Source organism: Solanum verrucosum, unplaced genomic scaffold (genome assembly GCF_900185275.1).
Source record: "Solanum verrucosum unplaced genomic scaffold, falcon-dt-bn FXZP01000040.1, whole genome shotgun sequence".
Lineage (NCBI taxonomy): Eukaryota > Viridiplantae > Streptophyta > Magnoliopsida > Solanales > Solanaceae > Solanum > Solanum verrucosum.
This window is the reverse complement of record NW_026020323.1, coordinates 1,083,775-1,109,458: the sequence shown is the minus strand read 5'-3', so window position 1 is coordinate 1,109,458 and position 25,684 is coordinate 1,083,775. Positions and strand designations below refer to the sequence as shown.

The window sequence follows — 25,684 nt, the reverse complement described above, 5'->3', positions numbered from 1 at the left end:
AATGTGAAGAAAAAATAAAGCAAATAAAATTTAGAACAAAATGGAAGTCACAGACAATAGGGAAAGTATGCTACCGACTCAAATAAAAATGGAACAATTTTTCAACTGAAATCGAATGACATGAAGACGAAACTCGACTTAAACACGTCACATGAGGCAATAAGACAACAAAATGTCCAAGAAATAGACAAAACTACATGGTTCAAACAAGCATGGGACTACATCATATATATTAACCATATTATCTTATTAGAGAACTTAAACTTACATAAATACTAGCATTAAACAGTAACAACTTAAACACGGCATACACGAAATAGAACAGATTAATAGCACTCGAATGAAGGTTTCAGAAAGGGGAACATCTAGACGCACTCGAACAGGGAAAGGCAGAAACAACCACACTCGATAAAATTTAGCAAAGAAACCTCAAAACGATATTACAACTAATCCATGAAAACAAGCTAGGATACATAACTCATATTAACAACATCATCTATTTAATAACGACTAGTCAGCGAACAACCCCAGGGTAACGATTTTACAATATTAACAAAACAAAACAGAGGAAGAGATGAAGAGAAAATCCATCGGAGAAAAGGTTACCTTTTCCGGGCAGCGAACAGGGATACAAACGAGCAGCAGAGCAGCCTTCCACCACAAAAAGCTCGAATACAAACAGTGAGCAAAGAATCCGGGCAGAATCTCAGATTCACAAATGTCGGATGATAATAACGAACGGGAAAGCAGAATAACGCTTCGACTGATACTAGCTATCTTCCCTCTTTTCTCAGACGTATTTCGTGTGTTCTATCACTATATTTTTTCAAAGCCGTCCTCTGGGTATTTGTTCTTTTTTTTTTTGAATTGTCAACCCCAAACAATGAACAAGGAGGGGATATTTATAGGAGAAGATTTAGGGTTCCAAGCTTGGGGGGAAATGGATGAAAATCATATTCAAAAGGCCAAATTTGAAATTCCAAAGTCTTTCAAACACTTTCATAAATCGGGTGAGACATCTTTTTTCTCGCGATTTCAACCCATTCCGAAAGAGGAAAGGGAAGAAGTCGCGTGCTTGTTGCCTACCTGCTGCTGCTGCGAAGAGCTGTACCAGTTGAGAGGGACGTGAGAGGAAGAAGACAACGAAGTTGCTGTCTTCTGTTGTACAAGTACATGGGTCGATTTTAGGCAGTTCACGCGTCTGAAATCGCTGCTAGTATTGGGAAGTTGCCGGAGGCGTTCTGGAGCTGCTATTGAAGTTAATTTGGATTAGGATTGGGCCGGGTTAGGGGATTAATTGGTTGGGTCGGTGGAAAAGAAGTGGGCTGGGGCGTTGGGCTGGTATTGTATGCTGTTGTATTGAGAAATGATAGCTGGCCAGATTAATTAAAAATGCTGAAAGTTATTGGCTAGAAGCTTTGGATTTAAATTGATTAAAAATAAAAATATGGGCTTAAAGGATTTGGCTTATAAACTACAATTTTAACCGAATTGAGTGATCAATTGCATTACGAATTTAGCCAATGAGTAGGAAAGTGGCCGAATTGAATTATTATTTATTTACTTTTAGTAAATTCGGCTAGTAACTAAATAAGATGAATTAATATAATTAACTAACAAGCTTCTTAATTTTAACGGGATAAAATAATCAAGCTTAATAATAAAATAATTAAACAAATCGTCTTAAGATGAAAACTATAATTAAGACTAAACTAAATTAATAAAATATTTAACTTTAAAAAGTGTAAAATCTTTTTATGACGATTTTCAACTATTTACGAAATATACTAATACAATATATGTACCTGTATAAAACACATTAACTATTTAAAATATTACATAAATAAGTAAAATCATTTTAAAACCTGAGAAGTATTTTGAGTTTTTTCATAAAACCAATTATTTCAAAATTGTTTAAGAATTAAGAAGCTCAAAAGTTAATTATTATCGGGGAGGTCAAAATTGAGTGTCAACAAGTATATAATTAAAAAAAATTGTCATTATTGTTTCTTGCAAAATCCAACTACAAGTAATATATATGTGATATGAGAATCCACTGTCACTTTCAGGGAAGAAAACAAAAGGAAAATTTGGCCCCCTTTTCTTCCTCTTTTGATTCCTCCAAAAGACCAAAGCCAATCATTTACTTCCACTCACAAACGCACCGCTATATCTCTCTTCCCCAATCCTTCACAACCCTAGAAAAATCTCACTTTTCTTTGTTCATCTTTGTGTATGTCTGCTCAGCTTTACTATACTTTTTTCTGTTTCTAATTAATGGAGAGATTACATGCCAAAGATTTCATCAACTTGGTTAACTCATCTAGCTCTATATCAGGTTTCTACAAATTTTGCTCATTCATTATGTCTTAGTTTTGCTTTTCTACACTGATTCTTGAGTTTTTATTATGCTATTTTTATATTTGATTCTATCTGGGTTTTGTGTTATGCCCAAATTACTGTTCGATTATTTAATGGGGGTTTTGTTGTTTTTGCTATCGTTATTCTTCTATTGATACAGAAGGTGAGCTGTTTGATGCATCACAATATGCATTTTTTGGTGGAGATGTTGGAGAAGAAGTTGAGTTGGGGGGTTTATTAGAGGACAATGATAATTGCATTCATGCGTTGGGAGATCGTAGTGGTGATCGATGAAGTACCGGAGTACCATTTGTTTGAAAAAGATGAGGTACTCACTACAAGAAAATGTATTTATAGCTACGGAATCTAAGCTACCGATCAAAAACTCGTAGCTATTATTTAGTAATAGCCACAAAAATTCAAATTTCGTGGCAATCTGAAAATTCATCAAATTTCTTAGCCACGAAAATTAAATTGATAAAGCTAAAATCTAGTTTTTGCTACAATTATAAATAGTCGTGGCAATAATTACCTAAATAGCTATAATATTACTGCTACGATAAAATTATGTAGCTAAATACAAGTTTTTGTCACACGATAAAAGTAATTGTAGCAATAGTAACTCATTAGCCACAATAAGTTATTTGAAACAAAATATTGTAGCTAATAAATATATTTGCTTCGAGTTATAAAACATTATGGCAATAAATAAGTGAAGTAGCCATAGATATTTTGTTACAATAAAATTTCGTAGCTAATTGTTAATTTTTACCGGGAGTTTAAATTTACGATAGTGATAACAACCTTTTAGCCACCATAAGTTATTTGAAGAAATATTTATAGCTAAATAAATAATTTTGCTTCAGTTTATAAAGATGGTGGAAATAAATAAATGAAATAGCCATAATTTTTTTGCCAAAATAAAATTTCGTAACTAATTGTTAATATTTACCACGAATGTGAAATTATCATAGTAGTAATAAATTTTAACCATCATAAACTATTTGAAGAAAAATTAATAGCAGAATAGATATTTTTTTCAAGTTATAAAATTTGTGGCATATTAAAAGACACCGTCATTGATTTTTTTCTATAATAAAATTTATAATTAATTATAATTTTTTCCACCATCGTGTTGAAACTAGTTGGAGCAATAATAACCTTTTATCCATAAAATATAATTTAAAATAAAATATTATAGTTAAATAAATATAAATTAAATAAAAAAGAGTTATGTTTAATTAATTTTGGTTGATTACCTATATTGAATTTAAACAAAATTAACTTCACTAATTCACCTCAAATTTCATCTTGTTCAAGTACTTTGAGAATTGTTAGATTTGACTGGAACTTATTTTCTCAAAATAATATATCTTGGTATAATAATAGGTGTACATTGTTCTAGTTGATTCAGTTTTAAGTTTCAAATATAATTTAAATAAATGTTAAATAAATAACCTTGTTCTTTTTTTATTCTCAATATGACTTTTTCATTAGTGTATTTCTTTTCTTAACTTAGCTTGTATTTTTTTTACTTGAGCTAAGAGTCTTTCGAAAATATTCTCTATCTTCACGGATAATGTTATATATACATCACCCTCTCAAAATTTCATTAAGATTACACTGTTGTTGTTATTATTGTTATTGTTATTATTATTGTTGTTATTATTGTTGTTATTGTTGTTGTTGTTGTTGTTGTTGTTGTTGTTGTTGTTGTTGTTGTTGTTGTTATTATTATTATTATTATTATTATTGTTATTAATGTTGTTATTATTGTTATTATTATTATTATTATTATTATTATTATTATTATTATTATTATTATTATTATTATTATTATTATTATTATTATTATGATTATCAATATTATTAGTGTTAGTAACACTGACAAGACCATTTGCAAGATGATTATTGCAGGGTTTACTGGTCAACTAAGAGGCTGGTGGGATAATTATATGACCCTTGATGCAAAAGCAGCTGTCATAAATGCTAAAGCTACAGCCGAAGGGGTTGATAACCTAGGTTTTGCTTTAGTCAAAAATAGAGAAGACGTTGTTTATACCTTAGTCTTAACCATACTAGAACATTTTAGTGGTAGATTTACCAATCAATATGAAACCATTAAATCTTTACTAAATGGTCTTAGATGTAGACATTTAGGTGAGTTTAGATGGTATAAAGATACTTATTTAAGTCGGGTAATGAAACTTCCCGAAAATGATTTAGAATTCTGAAAAGCCAAATTTATTGATGGTTTACCTCCTTTATTTGCAGAAAGAGTGAAAAAGATTCTTAGAGATCCACAAGGAATTATTCCCTATAATAATTTTACTTATGGAAAGCTTATTGGGGCTTGTACGCAAGAAGGCATAAATCTGTGCAACGAGTTAAAACTCTCTAGACAACTTAAGATGGATAAACTTAGAGAAAAATCTCAATTGGGAGATTTTTGTACTCAGTTTGGTTTACCAAATACATCCAAAAGTACTAACCGTGAAACCTCCAAATCCGAAGCTCATAAATCTCATCGGAAGAGAAGAAGATCTAGAAGAAGGACTAGAGAAGAAAGATAAGAGTGTAGGGCTCATCGTAAATCTAATAGATTTACTAAGAATAGGTCTAAGCGAGATCTTGATAAGATCAAATGTTACAAATGTGGAAAATTTGGGCATATAGCTCCAAATTGTAAGCTTGAAAAGCTTAAGACTCTAGAACTTGATGAAGATATTCAGGAAAAGATTTATAGCTTTTTATATACTTTTGATTCCGAATCAGATTATGATGATTCTGAAGCAAGTTATACAACAGAGGATAATCAACCTGAGTCTTCTAGTAAGGTCCAACAAGATTCGAATGATGCTTGCAAATGTCATGGTGATACTTGTCACTGTGAACATGATGAATTCTACAAGTTGCAATCTCAATTTGAAGACATGAATATGTTCACTATCACTGCAGACAATGTGATAGAACTTCTTAAAGAAGTTACTGATAATACTCTTCGTGAAAAGATCATTCAATTAGCTGTTGGTAAAACTAGTTCTTCATCTAGTATTCCTAATGATAAAAAGGTTAAAGATGAGTTTAATTATTCTGCTCCTTATTCTTTGTCTGAAGTTCATAATAGACTCTCTTTTAAACAAACTATGATTATTTGTGATACCTCTTTTGATGATTTAAAAGGAGAAATTGAGCATTTGAAGGAAGAAATTAAATTTCTTAAACAAAATCATATTATTTATGATCACCCTCTTACTCAGATTGAGTCTACTAATAGCAAATGAAAAAATAAGGTAGATGAATCTAGTGCTGAAGATAATACTCTTGCCAACACTTTGAATATTGATCCGAAACAAAATATGTTTTTAGGAATGACGCAAATTGTTACAGCTAATAAATGGTATGTTAAATGTACTATATTAATTGATAATGCTTTTTCTATAACTAACATAGCTATGATTGATAGTGGCGCTGATGTAAGCTGCATTCAAGAAGGTCTAGTACTTACTAAATATTTTGAGAAAACAACTCATATGGTTAAATCTGCATCTGGTCATACTTTAGATATAAAGTATAAATTATCTAATACTCGTATTTGCCAGAATAAAGTTTGTATTCCTCACTTCTTTTTCTTAGTAAAAAATCAGTTATACCCTCCTATTATTCTAGGAATTCCTTTTATAAATGCAATTTATCCTTTTACCAATATAAATGCTAAAAAAATTTCTGCTACTTAAATCAAGATATTAGTTATACTTTTATTACCGAGCCTATTTCTAGAGATATTAATGCTCTAATTGAAATGAAACAAAAGCATGTTGATTATTTACAACTTGAGATATTTAGTATGAATTCGATACTTTAAAATCTGCTAAAGTATAGGAAAAAATTAAACTCAATTCTGAAAAAATGGCCATTGATATTTGTGTTGATCATCCTAATGCTTTTTGGAATCGAAAAAAACATATTGTAACTCTTCCATATGAAGATGATTTCTCTGAGAAAAATTTTCCTACCAAATCACGTCCTTGTCAGATGAATACCGAATTGGTTGAATTATGCAAAAAAGAAATTGATAATTTATTACAAAAAGGTTTGATAAAGCCTTCCAAGTCACCATGGTCGTGTACTGCTTTTTATGTTAATAACGCAATAGAAAAAAAACAAGGTGTTCCCAGGTTAGTTATAAATTATAAACCTTTAAATAAATTTTTAAAATGGATTAGATATCCTATTCCAAATAAAAGAGATTTATTAACCAGATTATATGATGCGAATATCTTTTCAAAATTTGATTTAAAATCTGGATATTCGCAAATCCAAATATTTAGAGACCATTCTTATAGAACGACATTTAATGTTTCATTTGGACAGTACGAATGAAATGTAATGCCTTTTGGGTTAAAAAATGCTCCCTTAGAATTTCAAAAGATAATGAATGATATCTTCAATCCTTATTTGGATTTCATCATAGTTTATATTGATGATATTTTGGTATACTCAAAGACGCTTGAAATGCATATTAAGCATTTAGACATTTTAAAGAAAATAGTTATTCAAAATGGTTTGGTCATATCAAAACCTAAAATGAGTCTTTTTCAAACAAAAGTTAGATTTTTGGGTCATTTGATTTGTCAAGGAAAAAATGACTCCTATCCAACGATCTATTGAATTCGCATCAAAGTTCTCTGATATTATTACAGATAGGATGCAATTGCAGCGGTTTCTGGGAAGTTTAAACTATATTTCCCCCTTCTACAAGAATTTGTCTCGAGATTTAGCTCCATTATACGACAGGCTAAAAAAGGATCACAAGAAGCATTGGATTAATAGTCTCACAGATCTTGTAAAAACTATTAAAGAAAGAGTTAAATCATTGCCTTGTTTAACCCTTGCTAATCCTGCTTGGCCAAATATTGTAGAAACGGATGCGTCTAATATTGGGTATGGAGGCATATTGAAACAAATTAATCCGCATGATAAAAATGAATATCTTATTCGATTTCATTAAGGAAAATGGAGCGATGCTCAGAAAAAATATGCGACGGTAGCTCATGAAATGTTAACTATCGTTAAGTGCGTATTAAAATTTCAAGATGATTTATATAATAAAAACTTCTTGATAAAAACTAATGCTCAATCAGTCAAGTATATGTTTGAAAAAGATTTTAAACATGATGCGTCTAAGTTAATATTTGTTCGGTGGCAGGCACAATTAGCCCCTTTTGATTTCGAAATTAATTATAAAAAGGGAAGTGATAATTCCCTCCCAGACTTCTTATCTAGAGAATATCTTTCTTCTTATGGGTTTTCTTGATTTCTTTCCTGATAAAGATTCGGTTACGATTTTGAAGACAGTTCCTCTTAATAGAGATTTACAGGAACATATATTATGGAGAATTATAGACGGAATGGTGTGGATATCGTCAATAATTACATGATTGAACAAGAGCTTTATGAAAGATTTTAATGTTATGAAGTTTATAACCTCTTGATTAAAACTAAATATTATTTTTGCAGGATGGGTCCTCTTTGGATATCCAAGGCTAGAGGAAAAGACAATTATACTCACGGAAGGGGAAGAACATCCTCGTCAAGAACATTCGGATCGTCATATGGATCCTCGTCTAGCTCTCCAATTATACAAAGGGGAGGAATGAGTTTATATGACTTAAGCTCTAGAATGCAAGAGAAAGCCTATTCAATACATCTGGAAGATAATCCAAAAAGTGATCCATTACATGCTCAACTACAAGAAATTTTTACACAAAGCAAGGTAATATTTTTGCTTCAGTCGCCAAAGAAGACGTTGATGATATCAAAACATATGAAAAGGTAGAAAAAAGAGAAGTGATATTTCTGATAGAAAATTCTGACATACAGATAAGAGACGAGCCTTGGAAGATATTCCAAAGATATCTAGTAAATGGGCTCTATTTCCCGGGTGAGTCACACAAAACTCAAAAATATTATGAAACTCTGCTGATATGCACAAGTGTTGAATTTCAACACTTTTCAGGATATAATACAAGTGAGAATGTTTATAACTTCTCTAAAATGATTATAAAGCACATCATTCATATTGAAGATTAGGGTATTTCCTCAATGACTGAAAGACAATTCAGTCTGAACAAAATCATGGTAACCTTTACCTATTGGGATTATGTTCAGGCATTTAATAAAGTCCTCTGTTATAACAATGAGAAGCACAAACATACGTGGTTTATAAAAGTATGTGCCAAGATATTTGTTAATCCTATTCCAAATTGGTTTTTAAACTGGTGGTCATACTACGGGCCAACCATAAAAATATTGCCCTAACCATTTCTCAAGTTATACAAAGAATGGGTCAAGATTTCCCCAGATCTCAACAAGTTATATCATCAAGAACATATTTGTTATTTTCAACAAATTGAACAAATATATTTTTTTATAGAATTTTCTGTTCCTTGGATTCACAAATGGGTTCCAGAAATAGATTTCACTGAGGAACAAATCCCTTGCCTATATTGAACCTATTATAATAATTTTTTGGACAAGTTGATGAAGAAAGATCCTCAAACAAAGTCTATATATGGATAAAAACTATTGGATCTAATAACAAAAATCATACACGATTATAAATTGATTCCTAATAAAGGAATTATGACTGATGATTCAACTTCCGTAAAACATATGTCTAGAAAAATTTCTAATCATGATGAAGAAGAATAAGATGAAATGATTATGAAGTATCTAGAAGAAGTAAAGAAAAAGATTCTTCTAAATCAAACTCATTACGCAAAATCAGATTCGTCAATGTGTAGTGAAACAAGTGAAGATATGCACGAAGCTCAAACATATGAAGAAGAAAGTCCAGTAGATGCACCGAAGAAAGCCGAAGATTTTTTGGCAAAACTAAAGGACAAGATGTAGCGGTGTTAAGCTTTTTCGGAACAGTAAAAGGCACGGACTACTATAGCAACATTGTAGCTCAACAATAGATACACTGTTACCAGGACCCAGATAGAGGCCTAGTATCCTGTACAAAGATGCTTTCTTTTTCTATAAATAAGTTTGTTTTCTTTAATGAAGGGGCAGGTTTTAGAAACCCTCTTTTCCGTTTTGCACTCTCTCTCTTTCTTGTAAACTTTTCTTACTAGAGTTTTGTAAGCTTGCCGGACTTTGATCAAAATAATAAAGTGTGCGGTTTGGTAACAATAAGGTACTTTCTTTTCTCATTCTTCCTGTCTTTTACTTTTATAAATTTTCCGATCTAAGCCGTGACTATGTCCAGCTAAAAACTTTATATCTATGCCGGATAACTAACTTCTCTCTTATATAGACCATGAACGGATCTAAACTTTATTTAAATATAGAAGAATTTTAGTATGGATTTTCGACTTGGTTCTGAGATTGAGGTATAGTCGAATTTAGTACTACTTTTATTGGCTTTGTCTTTGTGACTCCGTCTGATGAGTCGTGGTTTTTAGCCCGAAAAAGAGTTTGATAAGTAGTGCGCCTGATACCCGGTTAGAACTATCAGACACATGGGCTCAATAAAAGTATGTATTAGTTTCTTGACAGATCATTTGCTTGGGTAAAATAATTAAACCATACAGTCTGAGAAACTATGTTAAAATTCTTGTGTATTTCGATTGTTATGTAGTTGGACTACCTCTAAGGATATTGACTTGCTTGATCCATGACTGGGCAGATTGCCGTCACGTCAGTGATCCTGTATTTTGGTATCAGAGCCTAGGAACTTTAATGATGTATATATGAATAAAGTGAAATATTTCGGCATAGATATATTCTCTCTTTTATGGAAGAAGGAGATATTAAAAGTACTTGATTAGAAGAGGTAGATATACATCAAGACCTTGATTTGTTAAACAAATAGACTATTTCGAAAGTAAATATAAAAACTATTTATCATTATGGTTGGTTTGATAAAATCTCAAATAAACGGTTGATTAAAACAACTGAGCAATCTTTGGCGTTAAATTCGTCTGAACAAACTATTCGTTTATTAAATAAGCGAGATATTGATTTGTATAGATCTCAATATAAGTTTTTGCATAATGGCTTGGTTCAAATTGTTTTTAAACCTTTAACTCTTAAAGGGTTACCTAAGACTTTCTTAGCTGCTCTACGAGATGCGAGAAATTTAAATTTTCGTCAATCTCTGATGGGTTCGATAGAATGTACGTTGCCTATGGTCCAGTCTATTTTACTGTTCATCCAAATTTGCAGTTAGCTTTGACTGATTCTAATATATTAGATACTTTAACTTTGAATGTTAAAATGCATGGCTAAGTTCCCTGATATTATTACAGAAAGGACGTAATTGCAGCGGTTTCTGGGAAGTTTAAACTACATTTTCTCCTTCTACAAGAATTTGTCTCTAGATTTAGCTCTGTTATACGACAGGCTAAAAAGGATCACAAGAAGCCTTGGACTAATAGTCTCACAGATCTTGTAAAGATTATTAAAGAAAGAGTTAAATTTTTACCTTGTTTAACCTTTGCTAATCCTGCTTGGCTAAAAAATGTAGAAACGGATGCGTCTAATATTGGGTATGGAGGCATATTGAAACAAATTAATCTGCATGATAAAAATGAATATCTTATTCGATTTCATTCAAGAAAATGTAGTGATGCTCAGAAAAAATATGCGACGGTAGCTCATGAAATGTTAACTATCGTTATGTGCGTATTAAAATTTCAAAATGATTTATATAATAAAACATTCTTGATAAAAACTAATGCTCAGTCAGTCAAGTATATGTTTGAAAAAGATTTTAAACATGATGCGTCTAAGTTAATATTTACTAGGTGGCAGGCACAATTAGTACCTTTTGATTTCGAAATTCATTATAAAAAGGGAAGTGATAATTCCCTCCCAGACTTCTTATCTAGAGAATATCTTTCTTCTTATGAGTTTTCTTTACTTCTTTCCTGATAAAGATTTATTTACGATTTTGAAGGCAGTTCCTCTTAATAGAGATTTACAGGAACATATATTATGGAGAATTATAGACGGAATGGTGATGGATATCGTCAATAATTACATGATTGAACAAGAGCTTTATGAAAGATTTTATTGTTATGAAGTTTATAACCTCTTGAATGATTAAAACTAAATGCTATGTTTGCAGGATGGATCCTCTTTTGATAACCAAAGCTAGAGGAAAAGGCAGTTATACTCGCGGAAGAGGAAGAACATCCTCGTCAAAAACATCTGGATCGTCATATGGATCCTCGTCTAGCTCTCCAATTATACAAATGGGAGGAATGAGTTTATATAACTTAAACTCTAGAACTCAAGAGAAAGCCTCTTCAATACATCTGGAAGATATTCCAGAAAGTGATCCATTACATGCTCAACTACAAGAATTTTTAACACAAAAGCAAGGTAATGCTTTTGCTTCAATCGCCAAAGAAGACGTTGTTGATATCAAAACATATGAAAAGGTAGAAAAAAGAAGAAGTGATATTTATGATAGAAAATTCTGACATACAGAGAAGAGAAGAGCCTTGGAAGATATTCCAAAGGTATCTAGTAAATGGGCTCTATTTCCCGGGTGAGTCATACAAAACTCGGAAATATTATGAAACTCTGCTGATAAGCACATGTGTTGAATTTCAACACTTTTCAGGATATAATACAAGTGAGAATGTTTATAACTTCTCTAAAATGATTATAAAGCACATCATTATTATTAAAGATTGGGGTATTTCCTCAATGACTAAAAGACAATTCAGTCTGAACAAAGTCATGGTAAGCTTTACCTATTGGGATTATGTTCAGACATTTAATAAAGTCCTCTGTTATAACAATGAGAGGCACAAACATACGTGGTTTATAAATGTATGTGCCAAGATATTTGTTAACCCTATTCCAAATTGGTTTTTAAACTGGTGGTCATACCACGGGTCAACCATAAAAATATTGCCCTAACCATTTCTCAAGTTATACAAAGAATGGGTCAAGATTTCTCCAGATCTCAACAAGTTATATCATCAAGAACATATTTGTTATTTTCAACAAATTGAACAGATATATTTAACCTTACTACTATCCCAGACCAAATCCTCAAGATGTCTTAATGGAAGAAGGAGATTGGAATCAAACTAACACCTCTTATAGTGATAGCGAGATTTATGAATGGGATCTCAATGGTTTGACTGATAGATAATTAACTATTTTAGTTCATAGGATGCTTATGTATGCTACTCTCTGCAAGCGTGTTAATAACACTGACAGAACCATATATTTTGAGAAAACAACTCATATGGTTAAATTTGCATCTGGTCATGCTTTAGATATAAAGTATAAATTATCTAATACTTGTATTTGCCAGAATAAAGTTTGTATTCCGCACTTCTTTTTCTTAGTAAAAAATCAGTTATACCCTCCTATTATTCTAGGAACTCCTTTTATAAATACAATTTATCCTTTTACCAATATAAATGCTAAAGGATTTTCTGCTACTTATAAAAATCAAGATATTAGTTATACTTTTATTACCGAGCCTATATCTAGAGATATTAATGCTCTAATTGAAATGAAACAAAAGCATGTTGATTATTTACAACTTGAGATATTTAGTATGAATTCGATACTTTAAAATCTGCTAAAGTACAGGAAAATATTAAACTCATTTCTGAAAAAATGGCCATTGATATTTGTGTTGATCATCCTAGTGCCTATTGTAACTCTTCCATATGAAGATGATTTCTCTGAGGAAAATATTCCAACCAAATCACGTCCTTGTCAGATGAATACCGAACTGGTTGAATTCTGCAAAAAAGAAATTGATAATTTATTACAAAAAGGTTTGATAAAGCCTTCCAAGTCACCATGGTCGTGTATTGCTTTTTATGTTAATAACGCAGCAGAAAAAGAACGAGGTGTTCCCAAGTTAGTTATAAATTATAAACCTTTAAATAAATTTTTAAAATGGATTAGATATCCTATTCCAAATAAAAGAGATTTATTAACCAGATTATATGATGCTAATATCTTTTCAAATTTTGATTTAAAATCTGGATTGACAAATCCAAATATTTAGAGACCATTCTTATAGAACGTCATTTAATGTTACGTTTGGACAGTACGAATGGAATGTAATGCCTTTTGGGTTAAAAAATGCTCCCTCAGAATTTCAAAAGATAATGAATGATATCTTCAATCCTTATTTGAATTTCATCATAGTTTATATTGATGATATTTTGTATACTCAAAGACTCTTGAAATGCTTATTAAGCATTTAGACATTTTTAAGAAAATAGCTATTCAAAATGGTTTGGTCATATCTAAATCTAAAATGAGTCTTTTAAAATTCTTATATATTTAAATAAAGCTTAGATCCGTTCATGGTCTATATAAGAGAGAAGTTAGTTATCCGGCATAGATATAAATTTTTTAGCCGGATATAGTCACGGCTTAGATCAGACAATTTATAAAAGTAAAAGACAGGAAGAATGAGAAAAGAAAGTACCTTGTTGTTACCAAACCGCACACTTTATTATTCCGGCCAAAATCCGGCAAGCTTACAAAACTCTAGTAAGAAAAGTTTACAAGAAAGAGAGAGAGTGCAAAACGGAAAAGAGGATTTCTAAAACCTGCTCCTTCATTAAAGAAAACAAACTTATTTATAGGAAAAGAAAGCATCTTTGTACAGGATATTGGGCCCCTATCTGGGTCCTGGTAACAGTGTATCTACTGTTGAGCTACAATGTTGCTACAGTAGTCCGTGCCTTTTACTGTTCCGAAAAAGTTTAACACTGCCAATTTGAGCTATTTAATTTGAAACACTGGAGAGTTTGCAAATGTCATAACTATTATATAGTAGAGCTGTTTTCCCCCCTGAATGAACAACTATTTGTTTAGTCATTGGTCATCAGTGCATGTAGCTTCTCATTTACTTGCATGTGTGTCATGTATAATCTGTAAACCCGTTGGTATTTCTGTCTAATGAACTTGTTCCTGCTCTTTATAAATATGATACTATGCTTAGTATCTTGACAAGTTACTGATAAGTTGTAGAGTTTCATAATATAATTTACTATCTTTAATTAATCAATGCTTTATATCCAGGGATCAGCTTTGGGGTCTTTATCCGACATAGATGATCTGACCACAACATTTTTGAAGGTTAGCCATGTTGCAATGGTTTAAGTGATGGTTACGATTCTATTATCTTCATATTTCTTATGTTTACGGTTGAATTTTTACAGAGTCTGTAATTTTCTATCTTCCTAGCCTTGTGGGTCTGTCTATTTTCACTAGAGGGGTTCCTAGACCTTGTATCTGCATCTTCTAGTAGATACTTTCGGATATTTTCTTTAATAATAATTTAGGTGTCCCTGCCTGCTTCTGTGGCAAGAAATTTCAAAACGTGCTTAGTTCTAGTTCTTCCCCTCTTCCTTTTATTAGAGATAAGTTCTCTTTTTTAATTAATTATTAGTTTGGTAGTTTAAGATCATTGTATATATTCTTGAATGCTTTCACAACATGCTGTGATTTCTGTAGTATGTCTGTGCAGTTGTATTCTCTAAATGTGTTTTAATGATATTGGTACCTTCTAGGTTGGTATGTACTTCATTAAGCGAAACACTATCTCCAATATAATTCTTTTATTCTGTACATCTCGTAAGATAAAACAGATACTGATGTTACATTGTCTTACTGTCTTGCATTACATATGCAGTTAATGCAATACCATTGCCTTGATCATCACCAACTAAAAAACAACTTAGTTGCACTCAATCTAAAAGAATGGTGGGCAGTGAGATATTCCTTGTTGAGACTTACATGAGTACTTTTTATTTATTTTTTCTCGTTGAACAGAAATGTCACTGGACCATGGCATCCTGGACTTGGAGTAATTGGCGACCGTGGATCAGGATCTTTTTTCAGGGAAAGTTAGTGCAGGAATCGATTCATCTTTATGCCGTTATCTGATGTTGTTATTGCATATTTGATTCTCTTGAACTTCTTGTTGTGTAGTCTTCCATTTTGATTGTACCTTCTAATATCATCTGAGGTCGCTTTTTGCTACAGAGAAATTCCATTACTTTTTCTTGCTGGCACACCTTCGGCTAGTTCTAGGTATGAGACAACTTATATAGGTATTGAACTTTCAGATGATTGTTTCACTTGTTTATCATTATAGGGACTCAATTTTGGATTGTTTGTAGGCAACACTTTTTGGGTAATCGACTAAGTCTTTGCCTTATCTTTCATGCTTGATTTCAGACCTTGAGTATGGAACAATTTGTGGATCATAGTTAAGAGACACAATGTCTTTGTTGTCTCCTCTTCCATGTTTGGTTAGTAAGATAAAGGATATATTCTTGGTACCTTGGAAACTGAATTGAAGTTGCTTCCCACTGTTTATTCCTTATTTGTTGCTGATGAAATTTCTAGAAAGCACAAACTTGCCTATTACCATTATAGGTTCTTTTATACTTGGGTAAGATATAGTGCATGTATATACTCCAGCCCTTTGGATGATAGGCATTGTTTTAGCCAGGGGCACCTCAACAAGGTTGAAACCCAAATTTTAGTGATGAGTTTAAGCCATTTTCTGAAAAAGAAAAACCTTGTCTAATTTTCTAGATTCTTAATATGCAGAATTAATTATTTCTTATAATTGACTTCTTCTAATAATTCTTTTTTAAAAGTTTTCAGTTAGCTGATTTGTATTTTAAAGTTGATTTGCTTAAATAATAAAAATCACTCTGTACCTATGAATTAAAAGTATTAACATATATTCAAACTAAAAAAAAAAGATAGTACAAAGTTAAACAACAAAATGTGTCCGGATGAAACGAATTTTGGATTAGTTTTAAACAGTTTTTGATAGGTGGATTAGATTCAAACATATTTCAATAGAGTGAGATTCAATATGATATCTTAAGTTTCAAAATGGACCTTTAGAGATAAATTATCTTCTCAAAATATTAAATGTATTTGCCAAATCTATTTTGGGCTATTGTGGGTGTATTTGGTGAAAAGAGAAAAGAACAGAGAATTCTTATGGAAATGAGTTGTGAGCAAAATATGTGAGGTTTTTGTTTAGGAGATTGTGTTACATGATGTAAGGAAATTACCTTTTGGGATTCCTAGTTATGGCTTTCCGATAATTAATTATGATTACAATCTTTAAGAATATTTTATACAATTATCCTAGACAGAGAAAGTAAATTTAGCCCATCCAATAAAAGGGAAAAGGGTCAAAAATGCCCTTAAACTATGTGAAAGGAACAAAAATGTCCTTCGTTTATAGTTTGGCTCAAAAATGCCCTTAGCGTTAATACTTTGGTTCAAAAATGCCCTTAAACTATGTGAAAGGAACAAAAATGCCATCCCTTTATAGTTTGGCTCAAAAATGCCCTTACCGTCAATACTTTGGTCCAGAAATGCCCCTATAGTTACAAAATGGGTCAAAAATGCCCTTTTCCGAATAAATATATATTTTTTCTTTTTAAACACATCTTCGTCCTAATTAAAATATTATTGAAGAACACTATTCTTGTTTTCTTTCTTCTAAAATCACTTTAACAAATAAAAAGGTAGGAAATATTTTTTTTCTTCTTAATCTCATTTTATCAATTAAAATAGAATAACGTCATGTACCCTTTGGACATATAATATATGTCATATATAAGATTATAGTATATCCATCATTAATTTATATTTATATAACGATAAAAAATAAGAAATATTTTCATTTTTTACTTTTTTCTAAATTGAAGTAGGATAAACATTTGCTAATTTTAAAAAAAAACATTATTAGAAAAGAATGTGTTAAAAAAAATATTTATTTGAAAAATGAGCATTTTTTACCCATTAAATAACAATAAGGGCAATTTTGGACCAAAATATTAACGGTAAGGGCATTTTTGGACCAAACTACAAACGGATGACATTTTTGTTCCTTTCATATAGTTTAAGGGCATTTTTGAACCAAAGTATTAACGCTAAGGGCATTTTTAAGCCAAACTATAAACGGAGGGCATTTTTGTTCCTTTCACATAGTTTAAGGGCATTTTTAACCCTTTTCCCTAAATAAAATAATTCTCCGGACTTTCAATAATGCCTCAAATTCAAAGTGGTAAAGCAACTGATTAAATTAGAAAGTCAAATAGAGTATGTCAGAGAATTTTTTAATTGAAGGAACAATATGAATATTATTATTAAACTGGTATTCTGGGAAGTTCACTTGCCACTGTCATGCGACAACTTATTGGGCATGGTACTACTGAATTTGGGGACATGCATGCAGCCAACCAGCTTGACTAGGTCTCTGACAAAGACAAGCATGACCATCACAATCTTTCCTCTTGTCTGCCAAGTTGGACTTGGATACTCCAATTGAAAAAGCAGAAGTTGTGTTTATATTGCCTTGACAAAGGTGTTCTCTTGTCACAGTTCTTTCAAAATTGATCTACCTTTCTTCGATGCCACATTCAAACTGTGTCCTTTTCTCTACATTGTTGCAGTTCGATATCTTTATTGTCACTAAAGTAGCATTTCTAGAAGAGTTCAAAATTGGCCAGGTTACTTGCAGAAAGATCCATGCGACGTAGCATTTAGGCTTTTGAGTGGATAGTTATCTTTGTTCTTTGACAAATGAGGTAGTTGTTGTAGCAAGCGAACTCCACTTCCAACCAAGAGTTTGGGAGTTCGAATCTCCAAGGGAACAAAGTGGGAACCCGTTACTGGTTACTGTTGTCTCCTGGGCAGAGTGGATGTTTCTCTAAAAAAATTTCGAGGTGGTGGGTGTGTAGTGTAGATTTTACTATATACATAAGAAAAGGGAGATTATCGTCATTCTACAATGGCAATCTTGTCTAAACCCAATTCTGAGGGAAAAAATTCATCAAGTGTCTTTTTCCTTCTGTTTGTTCATTATTTTATGTTGGATTCATGTACATTATGTGATCTAGCAGAGTCTCAGGTGAGATCTTCTGCACACTTATGTCCGTTTACTATGGGAGTTGTCTACTTTGGTTTGTCTTTAGCTCCTTCCATGTTCTTGAGGCCACTGTTTCTTCCTATTTATCCACGTATTGTGTACTAAGAGAATGTTACATGGCACAAGTTTACCATTCTAAAAAAAAAGAATGTTACATGGCACATGGCACATTCTTACAACTTTCAATTTGCTTGCTATTACAGGGTAGCTCGAAGAAATATGTTTCTGGGAAGATTTTTTTTGCCATAACTTTGCCTTGAGAATATTCACTAGATTAAATGTGTTGTTCACGATAGTGTTAATAAAGGGTTGTTTACTGCTTGCTTAATCCTGAAGCTTGTTGAAGTTCAAGCTGGTGTGTTTCTGCTCGCTTAGTTGGCGCTTTGGATTTGGTGCCAAGGTTATCGGAGTGTGCCTTTGTACTGATGGGCTCCGGTCATTAAGAGCAAAATACTAGACGATAAATAGAGTTTGATAAGATGATGCATTAACTGTTCAGATGACATTATGCCTGAAATTATCAGTGGTTAGGATTAAGAAATAGAAACATAGTATTAGAAAACTCGCCACTAAAAACTTTAAACTACAGAAACCTAATTGGTTTTTGAACTTGATAGACATGATTTTCACTTTATATACATAGCTTCATTATAGCTTTAACCTCTATTTGTCCAAATAATTATTGCTCATGTTTATAGTTACGTTTTTCTGCATTACAATTATATTTTGTATTTTTCTTTAATAGTTCTTTTTCTGCCAAAGCCGACGCTTTAGTTGATATTTGCACTTGAAGCCTCAACAGTTTTCATTCTTGTTGTGGATGTCTTTTTTATTTATGGAAGTTATTTGCAGGTTCATCGGCAGCTGAATGGTCAAAGAAGGCAGATTTTCTTGATTGGTTTGATCAGCATTTTTCTGACAGTGAAAGTTACCAGGAAAGCAAAAGATGGTCTTCACAACCACATATCTCTGTTGTGCATCTTGTGGAGTCGAAACCATTGTATAGGACATCCCCATACCCTCAACGATCACAACAACTTCAGCACTTCTTAAGTGAACCCATTCTAGTACCAAAGTCATCGTTCAATTCTTTTCCTCCTCCGGGTGGCCAGTCTCAACAGTCCTCACCTTGAAGCCATTTGCATCCGCAAAACTTATATCTTGCTGCTAGACCTAAGTCTCCCTATTTCACTGTTAATCGCTCTACTTTGTCAAACTCAAATATGCATTTTCCAAACTTGCCTCATGGGCTCCATTATGGTGGAAACATGTCACAGTTGAACAATAGTGGCCTTTCACTATTCTAGTCTAATAAACAGTATCTTACCACATCATTTTCCGCATCAAAACGGGTCATTATCCCTTCAGATTATGTCCCCCCAGCTGCAGCTACAACAGCAGAGATTGCATCTTGCAGTTCAGCTGACTTTAGGTCATTTTTCAGCCCGTCAATCTCAATTATTTAACTCATTCCCTTCCCCGTCCCATCTTAGCAAGTATGGATCGACGGATTACAGAAATCCAAGATCTAAGTCATCACATAAAGGTAAATAGAGTGCACATTCTTCTAAACAAGCTACTGATGGTGGTAACCAGAAAACACAGTTCAGATCTAAGTACATGACTGGTGATGAAATACAGAGCATGATGAAAATGTAACATTCTGCAACACATGGAAATGATCCTTATGTGGATGATTATTATCACCAGGCTCGGTTAACAAAGAAAGCAGCTGAAACAAGATCAACACGTCGGTTCTGTCCAAATAAGGAGCAATCATCACGGTCGCGCAATAGCACATAAGTGCATCATCTCCATGTTGATACTTAGTGGCGGATTTAATTTTCTTCTATTCGTAGGCCTTGTGTTCTTCTTGAATTTGATCCACCGGGTCTTGTTTCCAGTGGTGAGCAGAAGGTATTTGAGAAACCTTTGGAACAGGAACCGACACTTGCCGCTAGAATTACTATAGAAGATGGTTTCTATCTTCTCCTTGAGGTTGATGACATTGACCGGCCCCTTCAGTTTAGTCAGCCCCAGGATGGTGGTGCTCAGCTCAGGCAGAAACGACAGATCCTGTTAGAAGGTATGACAGCCTCGCTTCAACTTGTTGACCCTCTTGGCAAAAGTGGCAGTTCTGTAGGGCTTACCCCTAAAGATGACATTGTATTTTTATGGTTGGTATCACTTCCCAAAGGCCAAAAGCTCATCTCAAGGTATCTTCGGCATCTTATTCCTGGAAGTGAGCTTGCCAGAATAGTTTGCATGGCAATTTTCTGACACTTAAAGAGTCTTATTTGGTGGCCTTCCAACTGAGAAGGAAGCAGTGGAGACCATTACTAATCTTGCAAAAAAGTCGCGGGATGCATCAGTGGTATGGACCTCAATTCTCTCAGTGCTTGTCTAGCTGCTATTGTTTGTTCGTCAGAATAGCCTCCTCTTCGCCCGCTTGGAAGCCCTGCTGGAGATGGAGCCTCTGTTATTTTAAAGTCTGTTCTTGAAAGGCCATCTCATCTGTTAACAGATCCTCAGGCTGGTGGCAGCTTCAACATGCCTAATCCTGCCCTTTGGCAGGCATCTTTTGATGCCGTCTTTGGTCTACTTACCAAGTATTGTCCGAGTAAGTATGAAAGTATAATTCAATCTATACTTGCACAGACTACATCAAACACTGAGATGATTGGTCCAGAGGCTGCAAGAGCCGTAAGTAGAGAAATGCATGTGGAGCTTCTACGTGCGAGTCTGCCACACACAAATGAGCAACAAAGGAAGTTGTTGTTCAATTTTGCTCAATGATCCATGCATGTTACTGGAGTTGATGCTCATGGTGGATGTAGTGGACAAACAAATCTTGAACCCGTGAGCTGCTAGCTGAGTTTCTAAGATAGCAAATATAATTGTACATCCGTAATTCTCATGGTGGTCATCTAGCTGCTCTTTTCCAGAAACGTGGTATTCTAATCCAGAAATAGAAGGCTGGAGCCTGGAAGCAAGGAGTATGCATATAATATTAGGCATCGTTTTAATGCCTACAATTCCTATTCTTTCTCTATCTTCTATGTTCTCTTCTCTTATTTCCCGCACCTTCCTCTCTCTGTTTCTTTTTCTTTTCATCTTCACTTTCTTTTTTTTAGCTTTTCCTTGTTCATTGCTGAAAGAAAAAGTGGTGCAGTTTCTTCTCAACTTTTTCCTTCTTCCGTCTTGCCTTATTTTTAAGCTTTTTTGGTTATAACTAGGATAAAGGCAGGACGGGAGTGGTAGAATGTACATGTAGTTTATCAAGACTTTTGGCAACTATTGGACTTAGCCGTTTCCCCGAGGTAAAATGGCATGTTTACCTAAAGTAAACATTGATGGCTCGTAAGAGAATAGGGTTCATTTGCTAGAACTAGAACTTATAAGGATGAAAACTGTAATAAGTAGATGTTTGTGTTCATTAACAGTTACTCAATTACCTCCCCCTATTTGTTTATACCATCGTATTGAAATGTGGCATCCTTATTTGTAGTGCCCTATGTCTTTATTGTTGCACTACTAGAAGGGTATCTGTTGGTGCAACAACACTTGCGCCCTTTCTCTCCGCTGCATCTGTGTGCTATTTCTAGTTCAGTAGCTATTATAGTGTAATATCATGTTTCTTCTGCAGTGCAAATGGTGATTTTTCTCCAGTTAAAGTAGAAGCAGTTTCTGTCGATAATTGACATCAGTCAGTAGTATTTATGTCGATAACATATTCAGTTTGTTATTTTTAACTTCTTCGTGTTACTATATATACAAATAGTAGTAGTAATTAGGTTACCTATGTAGGGATTATTGTCTCACATGGATCGGATCGGATCGGATCGTGTACACAGTGAGTTCAAGATATGAAAAAATAAACACACAAAAAAGTTGAAGAGGGAGTAATTTCTATTATAAAAAATAATAATTTTAATATTTAACAACATATTAATAGTGTAATTTTTTGTCTAATCCTTAGGTCCATCTTAGCTCCGCCCCTGGATGTACAGACCGATGAATAGGTTCAAGTTGTATAATATATATATATATATATATATATATATATGTGATAATTTTAATTATTATTGTTTTTGTTTTTTTTACCCTTTGCTTGGTATTTTGATCTTTAAGGTAGCTTACTTTAAAGTACTTTATAGAAATCCACACACAATATCAAATATCAATTTTCTAATTCCCAGATAGCTTTAAACTTTTGATCTCAAGTTGTGTTGACTCAAAGGTTCCCACAGTGCAACAAGACAAAATTATCATCAATAGTATTTTTTTTCACATTAAAATTCTTAGAAATGGTTCACTTGACCAACACTAATAACTAAATATTACTTTCTCCTATCTTAATTTATATGATATTTTTTTTTCTAGTCAGTTTTAAAAAAAAATGATATTTTTTAATTAACAAATATTTAGTGACGCTATGAATATTTTATTCATGTTAACTCCCACTTAATTAACAAAAAATTCATAAAAATATATTCTTTTAAAATATTACATCATTTTTCTATATTTCTTAAACTTCGCGCCCAATTTCAACTGTGGGAGTAGTTTTAAGAGAAACTATCATGCATGATGCTTATTGGTCAAGATTGCACGTTTCTTCATGTTCTCGATTTTTTTCTTTTTTATGTATGATACAAGTGACATACAGCTAAGATGAATTAGAAGCAATCAAATCTTTAATTTTTATCTATAAGAGAAAATGCTTCCAAGTGGAAGAAAATTACTATTGTACTACTTATTTTAGGTTAGGTTGGGCCATATATATAGTTTATTAATAAAACAAATTATCTCCCTATAATATCATTTTCACTCATTGTAGTATCTCTTTTAATTTATTGACAAGTGTTGACCATTAAAACAAATTTTCTATAAATAATATGTTGACAGTTCATCCATTTGTATCATACTTTCTAGAAAGTTTTTTTTTTTTTTAAAACTTGTGATATAAAATAAGTCATAGAAATCTTTATTGCTATAAGTTATTTTATTAAGAATAAAAATTAAAAATTTTAAGTTAAATTATAAGTATTAAATATATAAATAAAAAAATATCTTTCTTTTTGAAGCCGACTAAAAAATCACATAAATTGACAAGTGGAGGATATTTAATTTATCGGGGGATCTATGCAGTTTATAGACATAACAAATTATTAGGTCCTTATAAATAGTTTTTTCCCTTAGCAATCGAGGGTGGAGTCAATGTGTTGATACACATTAATTTTGGTTCAAACTTTAAGTTTATAATAAAAAATTCATTCAATATATGTAAATTAATTAGTGTAGAACTCAATAATTTAAAAATAACTCAAAATTCAAATTTATAAACTTCATTTGTTGATAGTTCATCAGTTTCTGTCATATTTAATTTAATTTAATATAATAAAAAGTTGAAAATTGAAATGGTTTACATGTCAAATTTTCTTTTCTTTATTTTACACAATTATACCAACTTGATAGTACAGAATATTAGCATAACCCTCCAAGAAGAGAGAGGTTATAAGTCATATCAACTGATTAAGAATATTTGTTTCCATCAACAAATTATTAATCAAAATTTCTAAATATGAATAGTCAACTTTGACAGCCTACTCGAATATTTGAATTTTAAGAGAGTATTTTGTTTGAATAAGTTACAAAATTCACTAATTAAAATGAGAGTTCTTAGCAATAATAAATATATAATTAACAAAAATTATTAAAACCTTAGCATGTTAGTTATCATTTGATCCAATGTCGTTATAGATTTTAGAGACATTTATAAAAGTATTAATTGTCTTTAATTAAAAAATAGTAATATATATATATATATATATATATAAATTAATTGTTGCTAAAGATCATTTTTGATGTAGTGTATATTATTAAGCACATCTAATTGTTAATCAATTAAAATGTGTACTTGTTCAATCCTTCTTAAAAAGATAAATAAAGTATGTGTTTGGTAAATTATATATTGTATTTATTTATTTTCTTAATGAACGTAAAGTGAACTAAAACAATTCTTAAAATGAGATAAGAGAAATTATATGTTTAGTAAAATATCACAATGCTGAATCAAAATTTATCTATATTTGATAGACTAAAAGCACAAATTTTCCAAAAAAGATTAAACTTATTTTAAACATGGTGTTCCCTCTCTCTCTACAAAAATTTGCTCAATTTTATCCTTTTGAATCTACCTACTACTTCTCCTACGACATTTCCATATATATGAATTTGTGTTGAAATTGAGAGTCTGGAATTTTGAGTACTTTATTATAATATAGAAATTACACATTTGGCCGCTTGCCAAAAATAATTTCAACCTCTCATATATATTTTTACCATTTTAATTTATTTGTTGTATTTTTTTTTTTTGGTCTTTAGAAAAGAATATTTTTTTTTAGCAACTCTTTAATTCTAACTTTTCATCTCGTGACATATTTAAGACAACAATCAGGTATTGTCCTTCTTCTGTGTGGATGACATTGCTTTCTCTAGTAATGGCTTAGCTTCTAAAAGACATTTTTGATATATTTGACATATTTTTAACTTATGACCACATGATTCAAAAATCTTATTTACTTTCTTAAACTTTGTGTCAAGTTAAAAATAAGACAAAATTTAAATGAAGAAAATGTCTAGTTATATATTAAGGATTCATTTAGTATGAGGTAATCTATACGTATTCTCTCCGTCTCATTTTATGTGACACTCTTTTCGTCTATCTAAAAAAGAATGTACACTATAATTAAAAATAATTTGGCTTTAAAATTATCCTTTTACTCTTAAATTCTTAATGAAATAATTTACCGTTACACAAATATCTAAGAATTGTTTTAGATCATAAATTTCAAAAGTCTTTCATTTTTTCTTAAGCATTATGTCAAGTCAAAATGTACCACATAGAATAAGACGAAAGAAATATTATTTAGTTTTGCAGATATTAATTATATTTATGTATTTGTTATTCTACCTTCTATCTTACCTAAAAACAGAGGGATCATAACACAAACTAAATATTGTATTAATATTATACCTGAATAATTTATTTCCTAACTAACTAGCAAATATGTCATTACATATGCAAAATCTAATACCTACATAACTCACACACAAATTAGCTATCAAACATAAAACAACCCCTATATATACATAAAAAAAATATTTATAGATTATTATTTTGATTGGTAAGCATAGAATCCTATTATTAAAAGGATACCATGAGATGATAATGATAAAATGTATACAAGGAAAAGTCCAACAAATAAGAAAATGACATTTTCCCTCTCTCACACATAGATAGAGTCCCCTATAGACCAGGACAATTTTCACAGAGTTATTAGCAGAAGAAAA

General features: G+C 31.8%; 1 pseudogene; it reads left to right on the top strand.

Moving 5' to 3' along the window:
- The first annotated feature begins 2,178 nt into the window (after nt 1–2,178).
- On the top strand, nt 2,179–21,415 carry LOC125835419 (protein PAT1 homolog 2-like; annotated as a pseudogene).
- The last annotated feature ends 4,269 nt before the right edge of the window (nt 21,416–25,684 follow it).